Source organism: Phlebotomus papatasi, chromosome 1, assembly GCF_024763615.1.
Source record: "Phlebotomus papatasi isolate M1 chromosome 1, Ppap_2.1, whole genome shotgun sequence".
Taxonomy (NCBI): domain Eukaryota; kingdom Metazoa; phylum Arthropoda; class Insecta; order Diptera; family Psychodidae; genus Phlebotomus; species Phlebotomus papatasi.
Window position 1 is genome coordinate 70,945,525 of NC_077222.1, and position 16,214 is coordinate 70,961,738.

At 33.0% G+C, this 16,214-nt stretch overlaps 1 protein-coding gene across 1 annotated transcript in view; it reads right to left on the bottom strand.

Annotated features, from left to right (window-relative positions):
* LOC129799963 (TWiK family of potassium channels protein 18) overlaps window positions 1-16,214 on the bottom strand; it is a 191,991-nt gene that overhangs the window by 128,808 nt on the left and 46,969 nt on the right. Inside the window, exon 2 of the mRNA XM_055844285.1 lies at window positions 8,288-8,323. The gene's annotated coding sequence lies outside the window, so the exon portion shown is untranslated. The remainder of the gene's footprint in view (window positions 1-8,287; window positions 8,324-16,214) is intronic.

The following is a 16,214-nucleotide window of genomic DNA, read 5'->3' on the forward strand; positions in this document are numbered from 1 at the left end:
CGCAGCTGGAAGATGCTGGACTGTCATCACAAAGGTCGCGTGTTCAAATCTCGGCTGAGTCGTCAATGTTGGAAAAAGATTTTCACGCATCAAAATGGCTTGAAATACAGAGAATGTCATCCAGGAAGGGCCCCAAGCCCTCAAACAATGGCCAAAAATCAATGAAAATAAGGAAAAATAAATTTTTCCGACATTTTTCATTCTAATATCCGGCTAGTAAAATTTACTATCCTGCCAGTAAAATTTACCATCCGGATAGTAAAATCTAATATCCGGGGATATTAGAATTTACCATCCGGCTATTAGAATTTACTATCCATACAATAGATTCTACAATTTTTGACAGTCCAATTTAATATCGCGTTTGCTGGGTGACTTTTTTACTATCCTGCCATTAGAATTTTGTATGGAGGATGGTAAATTTTACCATCCACATTTTTCTCGGTGTTCCTTATTCTTATTTATAATTACTCTTCCCGGCTAATTTTTTTTTTATTTTTTGGGAATAGTTACTTTATGGACGGATATATCATCACTTGAAATAATATAAATTGCGAAGGTTTTCAATAATTCATTATCACAAAATTTTAAATGAATTATAACTTTTGTATGTACGAGGTTTAAGGTGTGACGTTATGAAAGAGCCAAAAGTAACATCAATGCTAAACTTTGTAAAAAATAAGTCACAAATATTCATTTAAAAGTTAGGTATAAAAAATTTCCTTAAAAATCTTTTCAACTGATATTCTTGCAAGTGATGATAGTCTCCAATCCTGTCTTCTTCCTATCATAAAGCAAAAATCCTCAGAGATTCTAAAAGAAAACTTAGTTTAAATCGATTAGTGAAGTTCGTCCACATCCAGGATCGAAAGTTCTGGATTAAGAAATGTTTTTCTTCTCGATGTGCCTTAATATTTATCCATTAATTAAATTATTAAAGTTCTCTATAAAGATATATCACGATAGTTCTTCATCCAATTAAGTGAACCCAACTTATGAATGAGGTTGTCTACCGTTTTGCTCTGGAGGTTTAGACCCAATGCTAAGACAACGATGAATGCGAATACACAATTCCTTCTCTAGGGGAAAGTGTCCTATCCATGCTTCATAGAACCCCAAGCTTTGCAATGACTAAATTTTTTCCTATATTTCTCAATAAGTATGACTCGTCGCACCCATAATTTAAAGGCTACGAAAAGTTCCCAATTTTTAAAATATATTGCGGAATCACATTTATTCAGAAACATAGAAAAATTTAGTCATTATGAAGCTTGAGATCGTACGAAACTTGGGCATTGTCACCTACTGCAAAACTGTATCTAATATAGTCATTCGAGGAGAGTTGGAACAGTGGGAGAGATGGACCACTTCGCCTCCTGCCTACATCCTATGCACGATCTCCAACCTCATTTGGTCTATTTGTGCCCTTCAACATTTTAATGAAAACCCCAAAGTTACAGCTTTATACCTTTAAAATTGTACGAGAAAATTGAAATTGAATTTTTTGGATGTCTGAAAAATGGCCAAAAATTTTTATTTCGCCATAAGAATACGTGTATTTGGAGGCAGAGGAGAGATGGAACTTAATAGTTTTGGCAACACTTCCGGTGTGAATTTTGGTAAATGTTCTTCAAAATATTTTCAAGTAAATCTTAGAAATTATTTTCCCTAAATTTGTGGTAAGACTGACTTGATACATTGGGCGAAATTGCCATCGAAGTATATGAGCCACATATTCCACAAAATAAATCATTTATACTGAAAAAATATAATAAACTCCAATAAATTCAATGAAATAGAGTTCATGTCTAAAATCACTTCCCTCCTATTCTAAATAAATAAAATAAACTATAAATATTTTGCTAAAATTAGGGGTGTTCCATCACATCCGTAATTTTTTTTGAGTGCCTCAAAATGCAATTTTTTTTAAATCCTATTTTTCGAAGTGACTATTTTCATCTAGGAATATCTCATATTGATATCTTAAATTTAGAGTCTTCAAATGATAAACCAGTGAGATTCGTCTTTGTCTCGCAGTCAAAACGTATCCGGAATATTGAATATAAAAAAGGTGTTCCATCTCTCCTCGAATGACTATATGTATCTTTGATGAATATATTATCTATGTATCTAATCATCAAGTTTCGATAATTATAATGAGAGTTATTGTCAATGTATCTTAATAGCCATTGTAAGAAACTCAAGTCAGGGCTCTCCGTGAAGGGTGATCAGGCTTTCCTTTGTCCGATGTATTTTATATTACCTTTAGCGAAAACAAAAAAAATAGATATAGCAGATAGTTTTCAAGTTTTTAAGCTAAAACTTCCATTCAAGAAGGTTATTATACTCCATTTTATTCATTGCCTTGAATTACTAGAAGCATTTGGCAACACCTGAGTGTGATACTTAAAATTTTATGAGAATTGTAATTGACGAGATTATTAAGAATGTCACCTAAGGAAAGAAATAGCTCATAAAAGGAACGAAAGTTCACTTATCTGCCTTAGGAAAGCTCCGTGGAAATACTTTTACCAAATCTTATTGCTCATTCTCCTGGTAATCCTATCATCTTATTTCTATATCCATATGTTGTCTAAACAATTCCACATAACGACTCTGAAGCAGAATTTTATGGGTTGTTTTTCATAAAATTTCAATGAAACACAATTAGATGCTTTTTGCTATAATCCCCTTGTGTACACACCATTGAGACGCATCTACTTCAATTCACATGGTCAGTGAGTGTGGATGAGTTCCTCAGAGTGAAATATACCTCAGGTGAACTCTTCAACCTTTTTAAAGCATCTGCTTCCCGTCGACGGTCGTTGTAAGCTAAACAAGATTTATTGCGACTCCCATCCACACCCAAATCGACCGGATGAAAAACAAAACCCTTCTCTTATACTCACACCATTCTCCCCAACTACCCCTGGGACCACGGTGTGTTGGTGATGAATTCCAACTAGCATTTTTAGTTTCCTCCCATGGCTTTTTTCTACACAATTTCATGAACTTTTCTCACTTTGCCCGGGAAATACAATAAAACAGATGAATATACGCCTGATAAATGATTCTATTCACAGTATCAGGAATCTATGTACCATCTCAATTTGTGTGGGCACAATAAACCCAAATAAAAATGTTCCAGTGTACAGAAACAAGAAAATAAAATCTGAAAAAAATCAATTCATTCGTATCTATTATATATACGATAGTATATTCGTACAATCATTAAATTGTAAACGAAAATGGGAAGCAAAATTGTAACATTTTCAGCTATAAAACATTTCTAAAATTATTATTCTCTTTTCATCGCTGGAAATGGTCTCGGTTTTGTACTTTCTATTGCTTCCTTTTTTTCTCAATTATTACTCCACTTCATAATTTTCGAGTGCTTCAGCTTTAAAAGTGGAAAAAAAAGGACAAAAATCCATATCCCAGTGAAATAACATCAAAAGAACATTTGTGCGAGTTTTTGCTAAAGTCAATAATTACTTTGTAAGATATTTCACATAAATATCATATATATCTATGAAAACAAAAATTTTAAAAAAAAATCAGAATATGAAGTATTTTGTATTCAAATGTCGAAATCAATACACAAAGTGCCACAATATGTGTAAAATGTTGCATGGATATTGGTCGTTTTTTTTACAAGCACGCAAATGTGGATAATCTTAATAAAATCGTGTATATCCCAAAGCTTATTTTGGAGGGTGGTGGTTGATTGCTACTAAAGTGGGCGTAAAGGTGGTTAAGAATACAGAATAAGGAAGAGAAGGCAAAAGAAATTCGGAACGAGACACCTTTATTGATGGTAAAACAATTTCCCAGCTCAAAAAATCAATTTTATGCTAGACTTATTGGACAACGGTGATAGATGAGTGTATTTTCATATCGATTTCACTGACAAAATTTAACTCAATCAACATGGGTGAATGAAGTGAAGGTAAGTTTTGCAAGATTTTGCTAAACTTGCAAGATACATGTACGGGTAAAAGTGGTGAAAATTGAAATTTCACTCAACTACAGTCGCGGAAATCCACAAATTGTGCACTGAAAAGTTTTCACTCAAAAAAAAAAAAAGAAAAAGAAGTGTAGATCACGTTCAAAAACACCCTGCAACTCTAACCACCATCAGAGATTTTATGTTGTTTGAGGGAGATCGGATAAAAAAAAGAATCCAACAGCAGTCCATTGAAATTGATAAATCAAATATTGAGGCGGTTCGTTATGGCTTTACCATGGAAATTCATAGTGCACCATTGGGATGATATAAGTGGGATTTTGATGATGGGATACATCGAATACAAAATCACTAAATCGATGCCGTTCCACTACACCAAGCATGTCAGCAAAGTCTTTTCTCCTGGTCTCCGTTCACTCCTTCTTGTCCTCCCCAATACCCTCATCCAATCTTCTCAATATACTGAATATTGAAAATACACTCCTATATAGCTCGAGGACAGCAGTTGAGCTTTTTTATTATTATGTAGCGGTGACTTCGAGTCGTCGAATGAAGAAGAAGCAATTCCGGTTTTTTTTGCAACGGAAATAAATGTAGAGATATTCACATTACTTGAAGTTAAGCACAATTTTATTGGTTAACAGAATAAATTGAGAGGGTAGAAAATCTGGCCTCTCAGCAAAAATTATCCAGAGAATAAGCATAAAATTAAATCATACATCAATTGATAATTGAATCAATATAATAAAAGCTTTCAATGCTTACTTCAACAACTTTTAGGTCATTTTAATTACTTCTTCTTCAACTTCAATTGAGGTAGGGTAAGTGTGCCAAATTCCGGCCAGCTTGCAATTTCGGCCACCTTTTTTGTTTCTCAAATTTCCATGAATTTTTAGTTTTTACATACTCTGGAGATAATACAAGCAAAAGAATAAAAAAAATGTAGCTTCGACAAACGAGATGACGTGAAAAAGATATTGGAAGAATTCCCGAAGGGCAAGGAACTATGAGAATGAAGGTGGCCGAAATAGGGCACCAATTTTATGTCTACATTTTTATTCATTTTAAAATGTATTAACAATAATTTTAGAGTAAATAAAGACGATAAACTGTCTACAAGGTTCTAAGCAACACTCCTTAAGTAAAAGGAATAAAAAAAATCAATTTCTATTCAAGATATTACATTTCAAACTTGAGACTTTGGCGCTTGCATGCAACTATGCCGAAATTTGGCACACTTACCCTATATAAAATACAATTTAAAAAAAAACGTATTTAAGAAAAGTGAATAAATTCTTGGGTAAAAGATTCTCCAATATATACCAATTGCCTAGAAACTTTCTGGAAAATTTACTTATTCACTCCATCTGTACATAGGAAATTATTTGCATTGAAAAATAAGTTCGATGCAAATCGTGAGACATTTTATATAGATGCATACACTTGAATTGGAAAGTTTTGTACAATTGGCTTTCAGAGTTTGAGGAAACTGTAAGATATGAAGCAAGTTATATGTATGAATATACAGTAGTAAGAAAAATAATAGAGACGTAGTCTTTTTGTTCAATGGAAAAAATAGTCTATATATACGATATTGAGAAAGAAAAAATCGTCAGATTTAGTAAGGTGGGGTAACTGGATCATTTTCCGAAGACTGCTACTTAAACGCTTATTTTTGGACTGATGAAATTCATTTTTACTTCTTCTAAATCCATAGAATTATTCACTGTTTCATTCAGAAACAAAATATAAAAAAGTTATCAAAAATATTAACGAAAATTTATAAAATAATGATAATACTGAAATAAGTCAGCATGCACTAACTGGGTCGCCTTTTCGCTAATTCACTTTTAATTAAACTTTTGGATTTAAAATACTTTTTTTTTCACAAGGAAAAAACAATAAATGTTTTCAATCAACCAGCTGTCATTAGCGAAAATATCACTGCTAGAAAATTTTTAGTGAAGAACCCAGCTGGTACAAGACTAAAATGAGTCGATTACACTCAAGTGTGCTAATCCGGGCACTCACTTATTTTATGGATAAAAATATTATTTTTGCTTTTTCTCAAACTTAAATAGTTATATTATGTTACTGTAGTGACTAGAAGCTTATATGGACTACAAGACTTATATAGAGCTATTTGAAGCCAATTCATAAATTGATCTCGGACTCAGCTCACACTGCTCCAAGGAAAAAATTTATTTAAACAAAAATTTAGTATATTTTTATCCCTCCATACGGAAAGGTATCTTATAATACGGAAAAACTTCTCACTTTTTAAATATTTAGCATAACGATCACGAATGCAGAAAAATTCCCATACGCATTTGTATGTGAAAGTAAGAAATTGGCTTCAACTTTGAAGGTCACTCGCCGGGGACTAGAGTGACTATATTACGGAAATAAAAATAAAAATATTATTTTAAGTGGATTAGTCATAAACTATCCAGATAGCGAAGCGCCCGGATTAGCACACTTGACTATAAATGATTAAGAAACTAATTATTTTGAAAAAAAAACAGATTTTTTCTTTCAATCACCATCAAAATTTCTAACTCCTATTGAGTTTTTAAAAATATTTTTTGAACGTTTGTTGTCTTTACAATCTGAAAATTAAGTGGAAATCTTGTATTTTTTTTTAAATTTGAAGGAAAAATAAAAAAGTCCATGAGAAATGTTTAAATCCCATTATAACTTCCAAAGTAAGATAATTGAATTTTGTAAAAAAAATGTGTAGAAAAATAATTTTTAAATAAATATAAAGAGGAACATTAAGTTATTTAAAATGCTGCTTAGAACGATTTTATTATATTTTCCCAGGGATTTCTTTTTTACCCATGAAATATCAAATTAGAACAATAATTATGTCATAAGATTTTAATCTCTTGGTAGAGTGTTTTATATTGTGCATTATGATTTTATCTCCAAATGTAAATGCTTGAGTGTTACGGCGTTATCACATTAAAAAATTAAAGAGAACATCGCATTAATTTTTCGCATTAATGCTATAAATCAATTTATATCAAATTTTGCGGGCCAAGTCTACCTTTTTATCAACAAATAGATCAAATTTTGAATATAAAATGATTCAAATACACAAATTACACATTTGGACTCTCACCAGCAACAATTAATGTGAATCATATTAAAATTTTAATGTGCAAGTCTGATAACACAGATAGTCTTTGTGAAAGAATAAAATTCAGAAAAGTTTCAAAATATATAACTGCATGTCATTCTTTACTTAAGTGATACTTTAAAGAAGAAGCATTTTCATTTTGATGCATTTTGACGCAAAAGATGTAAAGCATCCTTTTAGAATATGATTTTTTCATGAGGTCACTAATCCCTGTATTTTACAAGAGTAGCAAATATTTCACTGGATCTAATTGGGCAACTCTTCTAGTTAAAATCGTTAAATCTCTAGCTTTCCTTATCTCATTTATAAAATACAGTCAACTATTTCTTACGACTTTTCTTATTAAGACAAAGATCCATAATCCGACCACAATTTAAGCCAATAAATTTGATATTTATACCACTTATTTAGGATATGGTTTGTGCTATGAAAAAATCCTTAACTAAAAAAGCAGAGTGACAGTATTATTTTTACCACCACTGTATATGAAAATATATGAAGCAAAAAAGGCAAACTGATAAGTTGCACTTTTGACTTGAATCCCATTTCAAGCCAATCTACAATTGCGGGTGGGTATATATGCATATGTATGAATTGTAAGCGAAGCTCTTGCAGTAGGTAGAAAGCTTTTGGAATAACAAACAAAGTCCAAAATGTTAAATGCAAAATTGCTTCCAGAATTTATTGATCTTATTTTGAAAATACTCGGTGTGGGATGAATTGAAAAGTACTCTGCACAATTTCACAATTGAAAATGGATTAGTGTTAGCACATAAAAATTGAATGTGTATCATCATCATCGGATGAAAAATAAAAGATCAATCCATATAGGAGAAAAGTTCTATACAGAAATTTTTCTATTGGAGGAAAAAAATGAGAAAAATTGAGAACTTCCGGATGAACAGTCAATGAAACTTAAAAGCTTCTTGAAAATAACAGAAAAGAAAGAAAAGTTTCATTTTATGAAGACGCATAACTCTCAATATCTGTATATATATTGCAGGATGCTTCTAAAGTTTTTGCTTCTATTCATGATAGTTATTTCCTTTAATGTGTTTTCATATTTGACATTTTCACCCGATTTTTCCTTTTCATTGCACATTTCCTCAGTTGCACATTCATACACATATACACATACACAATATTCTATTGAGTGGAAAATTCTTATGAGAACGTACCTTTTCAATTGAAATCGAAAATCCATTCAGAGATATCTGTAAACAGAAAAGAAAGAGAAATTTATTGCACAGTTATGGATAGACTAAAGAAAATTTAACAGCATGAGATTAAAGAGAAACCAACTTAAAATTTTAGAAAATTGAATATAGAACAATTCATATCGTCAGTATTCATAACGAGAAGGAAGCAGACATTATCATTTAAAATAATGTTCTAACTCCGCATCCGCTTCTCTTTATTATAGTTTTAATTTCTAACTCTTTAGCTTGAAAAATTACGTCAATAAAGGCTTAATGAACATTTCACACATTTAATCATATTGAGTATAATTTAGATGTTATGGATTATATATAAATTTTAGTAATTAAACACATTCTCAATAGAAGTATTGGTATGTTGGTTTGCAAATTTGCGTTAGTGGGTACGATTTAGTTATATACTATTCATGGAAAACAATGTTATTAACAAAACACTCATTTTCATGTCAAAGCCTTTGTATATTCCGGAATTTATTTGACTATACATTAATTAAAAATTAAAATAATGCTTTATACCAGAAAAATTTTATTAAAATACATTTACATTTACATTTCTTTCTAAAACATTTTGCATATGTATCCCATTATTGAGTCGAACTAAGTTGAATTTGTTATGATGTCCAATCTAAGATAAAGGTTCAAAAGACTGGGATAGACATAGGGTAAATTAAGCTAATTCAAAAACTGCTCCAAATGGAAATTTTTCGCTACTCCAAATGGAAACGTCATTCTTTTCATGATAAATATAATACTAAATTATTATATTTATATATTTTCTATACCACAATTTCATTATTTAGTTAATTAAGCGAAAATCCATTCATAATCACATATTTTAATTTGTAACTTTTAATTTAAGAAAAAAATTAAAAGTGTACCTTTTCACCTTCGAATTTGTCGTCGATAGACCATGTTTTCCAACACCGAGAAAAATGTGGATGGTAAAATTTACCATCCTCCATACAAAATTCTAATGGCCGGATAGTAAAAAAGTCACCCAGCAAACGCGATATTAAATTGGACTGTCAAAAATTGTAGAATCTATTGTATGGATAGTAAATTCTAATAGCCGGATGGTAAATTCTAATATCTTCGGATATTAGATTTTACTGGCAGGATAGTAAATTTTACTAGCCGGATATTAGAATGAAAAATGTCGGAAAAATTTATTTTTCCTTATTTTCATTGATTTTTGGCCATTTTTTGAGGGCTTGGGGCCCTTCTTGGTTGATATTCTCTGTATTTCAAGCCATTTTGGAGCGTGAAAATTGACGACTGCGCCGAGATTTGAACACGCGACCTTTATGATGACAGTCCAGTATCTTCCAGCTGCGCCACGAATTGCTATAATGTATTCAAAGCATATCGGGAACCGTTGCATCGGCACCCACGATATTCCAAAATGACATTCTAACAGCAGGATGGCAAATTATACTGTCTTGGATAGTAATTTCAATCCAAATTACTATCCTCCGTTAAAATTTACTGTCTTCCAGTTAAATTTTAACATCTAATATGCGGGCTGTAAAATTTACTTCCCAGATATTAGAATCTAAGAGAGGTCAAGGTAAAATCTAAATGAGGATAGTAGATTTTACCATCCGGCTGTTAGAATTTACTATCCATAGGATAGTAAATTTTAAAATGTCAAGATGGTAGATTCTAAAGGAAAGTTTCTATGGAGGATGGTATTTTCTACTATCTTTTGAGGCAGTAGAATTTAAAGACACGATTTGTAGAAAATACCATCGAAATTTTTCTCGGTGAATGAAAAAAAAATGAGGTGACTGTTGTTTATTCGTTTTGTTTAACATTTATGTAATATTTCGGGCTAATTTTAGTTAAAATAAGTGCTAATCTTTATTGTTAACATTGCGTGAAGTTTTAAAATGAAATAATTACCCATTTCGCGAACAAAAAGGGTTTTCCTAAAGTGTCTGCAAATGCTTCAATAGAAAACCCCGGAAATATGATTTTTTGGAGAGATTTTCTTATTGTTTTAGATGGGAAAAGAGAAAAGACCAGGAATAAAAACAAATCCTGCACTCAGGAGCAACTCAACAAGGTTTTGGAAGCCTTTCGTCGCGGTTTCAGTTACACTGTTTGTCTCCAATTAGAAAATTTCCCTTGTCTCCATTTGGCTTAATATGTTTCCAATAAGAAGCATTTTACGCTCGCGTATTTTTCTTGTATTTAAGAAGTTTTCAAATTATATCTAAAGAATTTTCACTAAACAGTATCATTTTAGAAGAGACAAGGAGCAAATTTATGTCTTTAGAAAAAATATGAACTTAATGTGTCGAATCTTCTCTCAAAGTTAAAGCGTCTGGAAATGGTTTTGAATTAGCACATTTACCCTAATGCAAAACACCTTAAAAAGATAAGGATGTGAATTTCGATTCCATGAAAATATTCTGATCTGGAAAGATCACCAGGAAAACATAAAGAATTTAGTGTATCATGTAAACAATATTAAATTGTAAACTTCTGGTAGAGATCTCATAGGATCCTGGTCAAAATCCCGAAAGCCAATATCCAAAGTTCTTAAAAGTGTCATAGCTACTTCCGCGATTGCACCTGCGCTTGCTAGAGTTAAAGGGAAATTTTCCGTGTCTTGAGAAATTATTCTACATATAATGCTCCATATAATTTCACCCCTTTAAGGATTTTGAACATTCGGGATTTTGGCTGCCTACGACTATCATATTGCCTACGAAGATCATATTGGGTTGCGGCATTACTTAGACTGTTCTACACCTATGACCCTCTAGCACAAGTCTTCATTTTTTGTCGTTAAATGATTTCGAAGAAGCACAGAATATTTTTTGTATTATGATAGATCATAACAATTTTTTGGTCCTTCCAAATCATTTTGTAAAAAATATTGATGAGGCCATAAGTAATGCTGCAGCCTTATTTTTCCTTCTAATATTCTAGATCAGACTCATTCTGTCAGATCTGTAATTGACAGATGTGATGTCAGAAAGTCCAAGAAGGTAAATAGTCGCAAAGACCGAGCGGTCCAGACAAAATGAAAAATAACGTTATTTACGGGAAACTGGGGCACCACCAAACACGGGGTACCACCAAACACTAATTTTTATTTCTAAACTACTTGGACAATCTCGACCATTCCTTCATTGCACGAGTATCCCTATAGTGCCTATAAATTCCTATAGGTCTTATCCTCTGAAGTCGAATATCCAATTAAAAAATCGCAGTGTTTGGTGGTACCCCGTGTTTGGTGGTGCCCCAGTTTCCCCTATATTTAACTCAACAAATAAAACACAACATTAATTAATTTCGGTGTATATTTAAAAATTTATTTTCCAATTGCAAATCATATTTTACCCATTAAGAGGTAGAAAAACCTTTTATATCCGTTTAGCAAATGAGTTTTGAATAAATGTTCAGCTGAGTAAAACCACAACTGAAGTCGAATATCCGATTACAAAATCGCAGTGTTTGGTAGTACCCCGTGTTTGGTGGTGCCCCAGTTTCCCATAAAGCAAAATTTTGGCTATAGCGTAACCATTCCTTAGCAATGGGTTTACAGATTTTAGGGCAAAATCACATTGACAGTAAAATGCTCACCGTATTTCGTTAATTTACGCATTTTCATTCCAATTCTTATGAAAATTCTCTATTACTGTATTACCTTATCTCATATTCGGTGGCACTTGTTGAAAATAAGAAAATTGAAGAAATAAAACGAAAATTCGATAAACGGTGAGCAAAAAAACTACAATTAATTTCTCGTACAGCTTTTTTTGCTCACCGTTTATCGAATTTTCGTTTTATTTCTTCAATTTTTTATATTATTTTCACCTAGTGCCACCGAATATGAGATAAAGTAATACGGTAATGGAAAATTTGCGTAAAAATTGCAATGAAAATGCGTAAATTAACGAAATACGGCGAGGCTATGGCGAGCATTTTACTGTTAATGTAATTCTGCTCTTAAATAATAATTTTATTTATTTTCTATAATACAACATAACCAAACAATCGGTTGGAGTTTATTTCAAAATGATATGTATAAAACATCAGGAATTGTGGAAAAAACCACACAATAAGTCACAATTTCATTTCAAACAGCAGCATGATATAATTTTTGCGTCGTTTGCATGTTGCTCCGGGTCATAATGTGTCTAAATCTCATTGGTTAGGCTGACAGACGGGGCGTGAAAAGAGGGTGTGAAATAAGTGAATTAAATAAAAGAAAACGACTTGTCTGCAATTAAATTATTTTCAGTTCTTGAGCACAGTATCACACTTTCAAAGTTGAATTTATATGAAAAAGCTTCAATTCTTGACTTGAATACTTGAAAATATTTTCGTTTTTGAAAAATTTGTTATTTTCAATACAATTTTCCTAATTTACTAATTTTCAATTGAAAATTTGTTTTGAAATTCAACAATGTTCATATTCAAACTACCATAAAACTACAAAATTACAATACTGCACATCCCATTAAAAATCCCACGCGAGCTGAAAACAATAACAGGCGTCCAGGAAATTTAATATTTTTGCTTTTGCACAATGATTTTCATTGCATCAAAATTTAGGTTTATATTCAAAATTTTCACACTGCCTTTTCAACCCATTCCAACACCCTGGTACAATTTTTTTTTCATGACTTCCATCGTTCACTTTCAGCATCAATGTCACATTCACAATAGAATATTTCATTTTATAAATATTGTTTAGAGCTTTGGAATGGAACGCAAAAAAGTAGGAACTTCAAAAATTTGCGCATTTGATGAAGCACACATCTAAAATTTTACATGTGCTGAAAAGTGTCGTGTTTGTGATTTGATATTTTGTACAATATTTTACAATCATCCTTTTCGTATCTTCTTCACGCCTTTTTACCCATTTCATCACTGAAAAATTATCCGTGACATTTGCACACTGAATTTATTCTCCAAAACTGGTAATTTACATACAAGAAAAAAAACCGCGATGTATTGTAAGAAATTTGCAAAGAAACCGATAAAATATTAGTGGGTGGGTTATAAAAATCTCTGAAGGGAATGAAAGTGGAAATCACGCATTTCGTGAGGCAATGGAGTGAGCCGAAAAAGAGCTATAATTCCGCAATAAAAAATGCATATGAATTTCATGTGATTTATTGCACATTTTATTAGAATTTATTTCCGCACACAATGTCGCGCATTTTCCCATTTCCGCATGGTGTTCTGCTCACAAGTGGGTTGGATGATTAAAATTGACATTCAACGACGCACGGTTGGGGAGAAAATACATTCTACTGTATCGATGGTTCCATTCCACACTACTCTAAGTCAATTTGGCAATCCACTTTACCATATCGTCTACCACTTCAAAACGGCCTACAACATCACAGAGAGTATGAAACTTTAACAAGCCATACAAACGTTCTATGTATCTTGAACAAATTGATTAGATTATCTAGTTTAGTCTAATTCCCAGATTTGTCAACTGTTAAACCCGGTGCGCTTTTATTCTGAGAAATGAATGTTAACACTAGGATGACCGTAACTGATGTAAGGAGTAAAGTCGATATGAAAGGATCCCTATCATGTGAGTTTTGTGTTCGAATTAAACGACCTGAGACAGAGATATGGACTTTCATATCAACGGATCCATTCCATACTATTCTAAATCAACTTAGACATTAGGGGACTCCGGGGCACCACCAAACACGGGGTAGCACCAAACACTGCGATTTTTTAATCAGATATTCGTCTTCAGAGGACAAGACTTACAGAAATTTATAGGTATTATAGGGATGCTTGTCCACTGAAGAAATAGTCAAGACAGTCCAAGTAGTTTAAAAATAAAAATTAGTGTTTGGTGCTACCCCGTGTTTGGTGGTGCCCCAGTTTCCCCTATGTTATACTTCGAGACATGTTGTTATTTAGGACCGAGAACTACAACTTCTAGTACGACTGTTTAGCCAAGAGGAGTCGGAGGGAGAAAGCCCGTCCTAGCGAAGTCTCTTATAAGCTAACGGTACTAATCACTGATCAGTTGGGATGGTGACTTGGAGGGGTGCTATAACGGCTAACTTCAGAGGCATTGTATTGCTAGTCTTCGCGGATCGATGAAGTGGTGAGCGACCGACGGAAGATCCTAGAATATCCCGAAAGCACACAAAAATGAATTTCCTAAGTCGGCCTGCACCAGTGAAACTTATAGAGGAAGGCGGATTCGTGAGCTCTCGAGAAAGGCCAATAGAAGCTCTATTCTGGAAGCTGTGATGAAAGGCGCTCCAGCATGTTTTGGTATTAAGTCTGAAGTCTGAAGCCTTCGTGCTACAAACTGCCGGTAATTTGATAGTCATCCGACATCGAGGGGATGAGATATTCATTTTTTCCAAAATAATTTGCATGGGCAGCAGAAAGAAGTCACCAATTTTAAATGGCCCTTCCAAAAAATTGTTATTCTGAGATTGCATAGCATGGAGTGAAAGCTTCGATATATTTTCTACAATATGGCATTGGTTAAAGCAATTTGTAAACCCTTCGTAAGCATGAGGAAGTTCATACTGTTCATACTCAATAAATTTACATAAACAACATCTAGCTTTTTCTGATCTTATTGACCAGTCCAAGATTCTTTGGATTTGATCAAGCAAAGTAATGGATGCGCTAACTCCAACTATGTACATCTACGAAAATATCAAATAAGCTAGTTTTTCTAACTAAGAGAATTGACGAATTTGATGTTTTGGAATCTCTCGTGTAATGTATTTTGGAACTACCATCACGGTAGTTAACAAAATCTCAATTAAACAGCAATTGAAAACCTACAAAATTTAACATGATCACAAATCTCTTACTGTAAATGATTATGATCTTACCAGAAGGGGAATTCTGTAACAGTATGACAATGTCATCAAATTTGTATAGTAAAATTCGGGAGTAGGACAACATAAAAGCCCAACGAGGATCGAATGGCATTTCAAGGAACTCTACGAAGCTTTTAGTAACTAGTATATGTGGGATTTATGATTAGTTCTTCCGGATTTACCATATAAAAAAATTTAAATTTTGTCACATGACATTGTCATACTGATACAGAATTCTCCTACAGGTCGAATATTTTTATCTGAAATAAACCCTTATGGCCTCTACACACTAGAGAAATTTATGTCCATATTGCAGTAAATTGCATACGTTTCCGTAAGAAAAATTGTTAATTATGGACATAAATTTCTCAATAGTGTGTAGAGACCATTAGTAAACAATATGTCAATAATTTCATGAATTGTAAACTCTTGGTTGTTTGAAAACTCAGCTAAAAATCAATTCGTTTATAGCATCCACTTCCTTCGTGATCTTGCATTACTTTTCCGTCAGGTGCTACTTGCTTCTGTCGCGGTGACTTGGTCATTTGGTTCGCAAGGCTAAGAATGACCCAGCCTGGAAAGTCTTTTGGGATCAGATTCTATCCTTCAAGATAACGAGAACGAGACCGACACAGTCTCCGATTGACGAACGGCGTGAACTAGGATATCAGCTCATTAGGTGTGAGGCGTGTGAGGTGGTGCGCAAATCGAAAGTGGTGCGCAAATGGCTCGAATGGTGACGGAATTCTAAGTGGGTAGTTGAAAAGATCAGAAAGGCGCTCTTGATTGATACCCGTAGTGAGGAACAGTAATATGGAAACAAGTGTGGGGTGTTCTTGTGGAGTAAGGAATCGTTTGCCCCGCTGCTTTGGAAGTTGCTTTCTTTGGAGTTTAGACCTACAATTGCGTTTTATAAAAAGATTGTATGAAAGATTTTTGGTTACCAACCGAACTTCTGTTATAGTGTCAGCGTGAATCAGAATGCTAGCTCAGAAGAAGTTCGAAATTCGGCAATTGTTGTTAGTAGTATGCTTCAATTTAGTGAAATTATT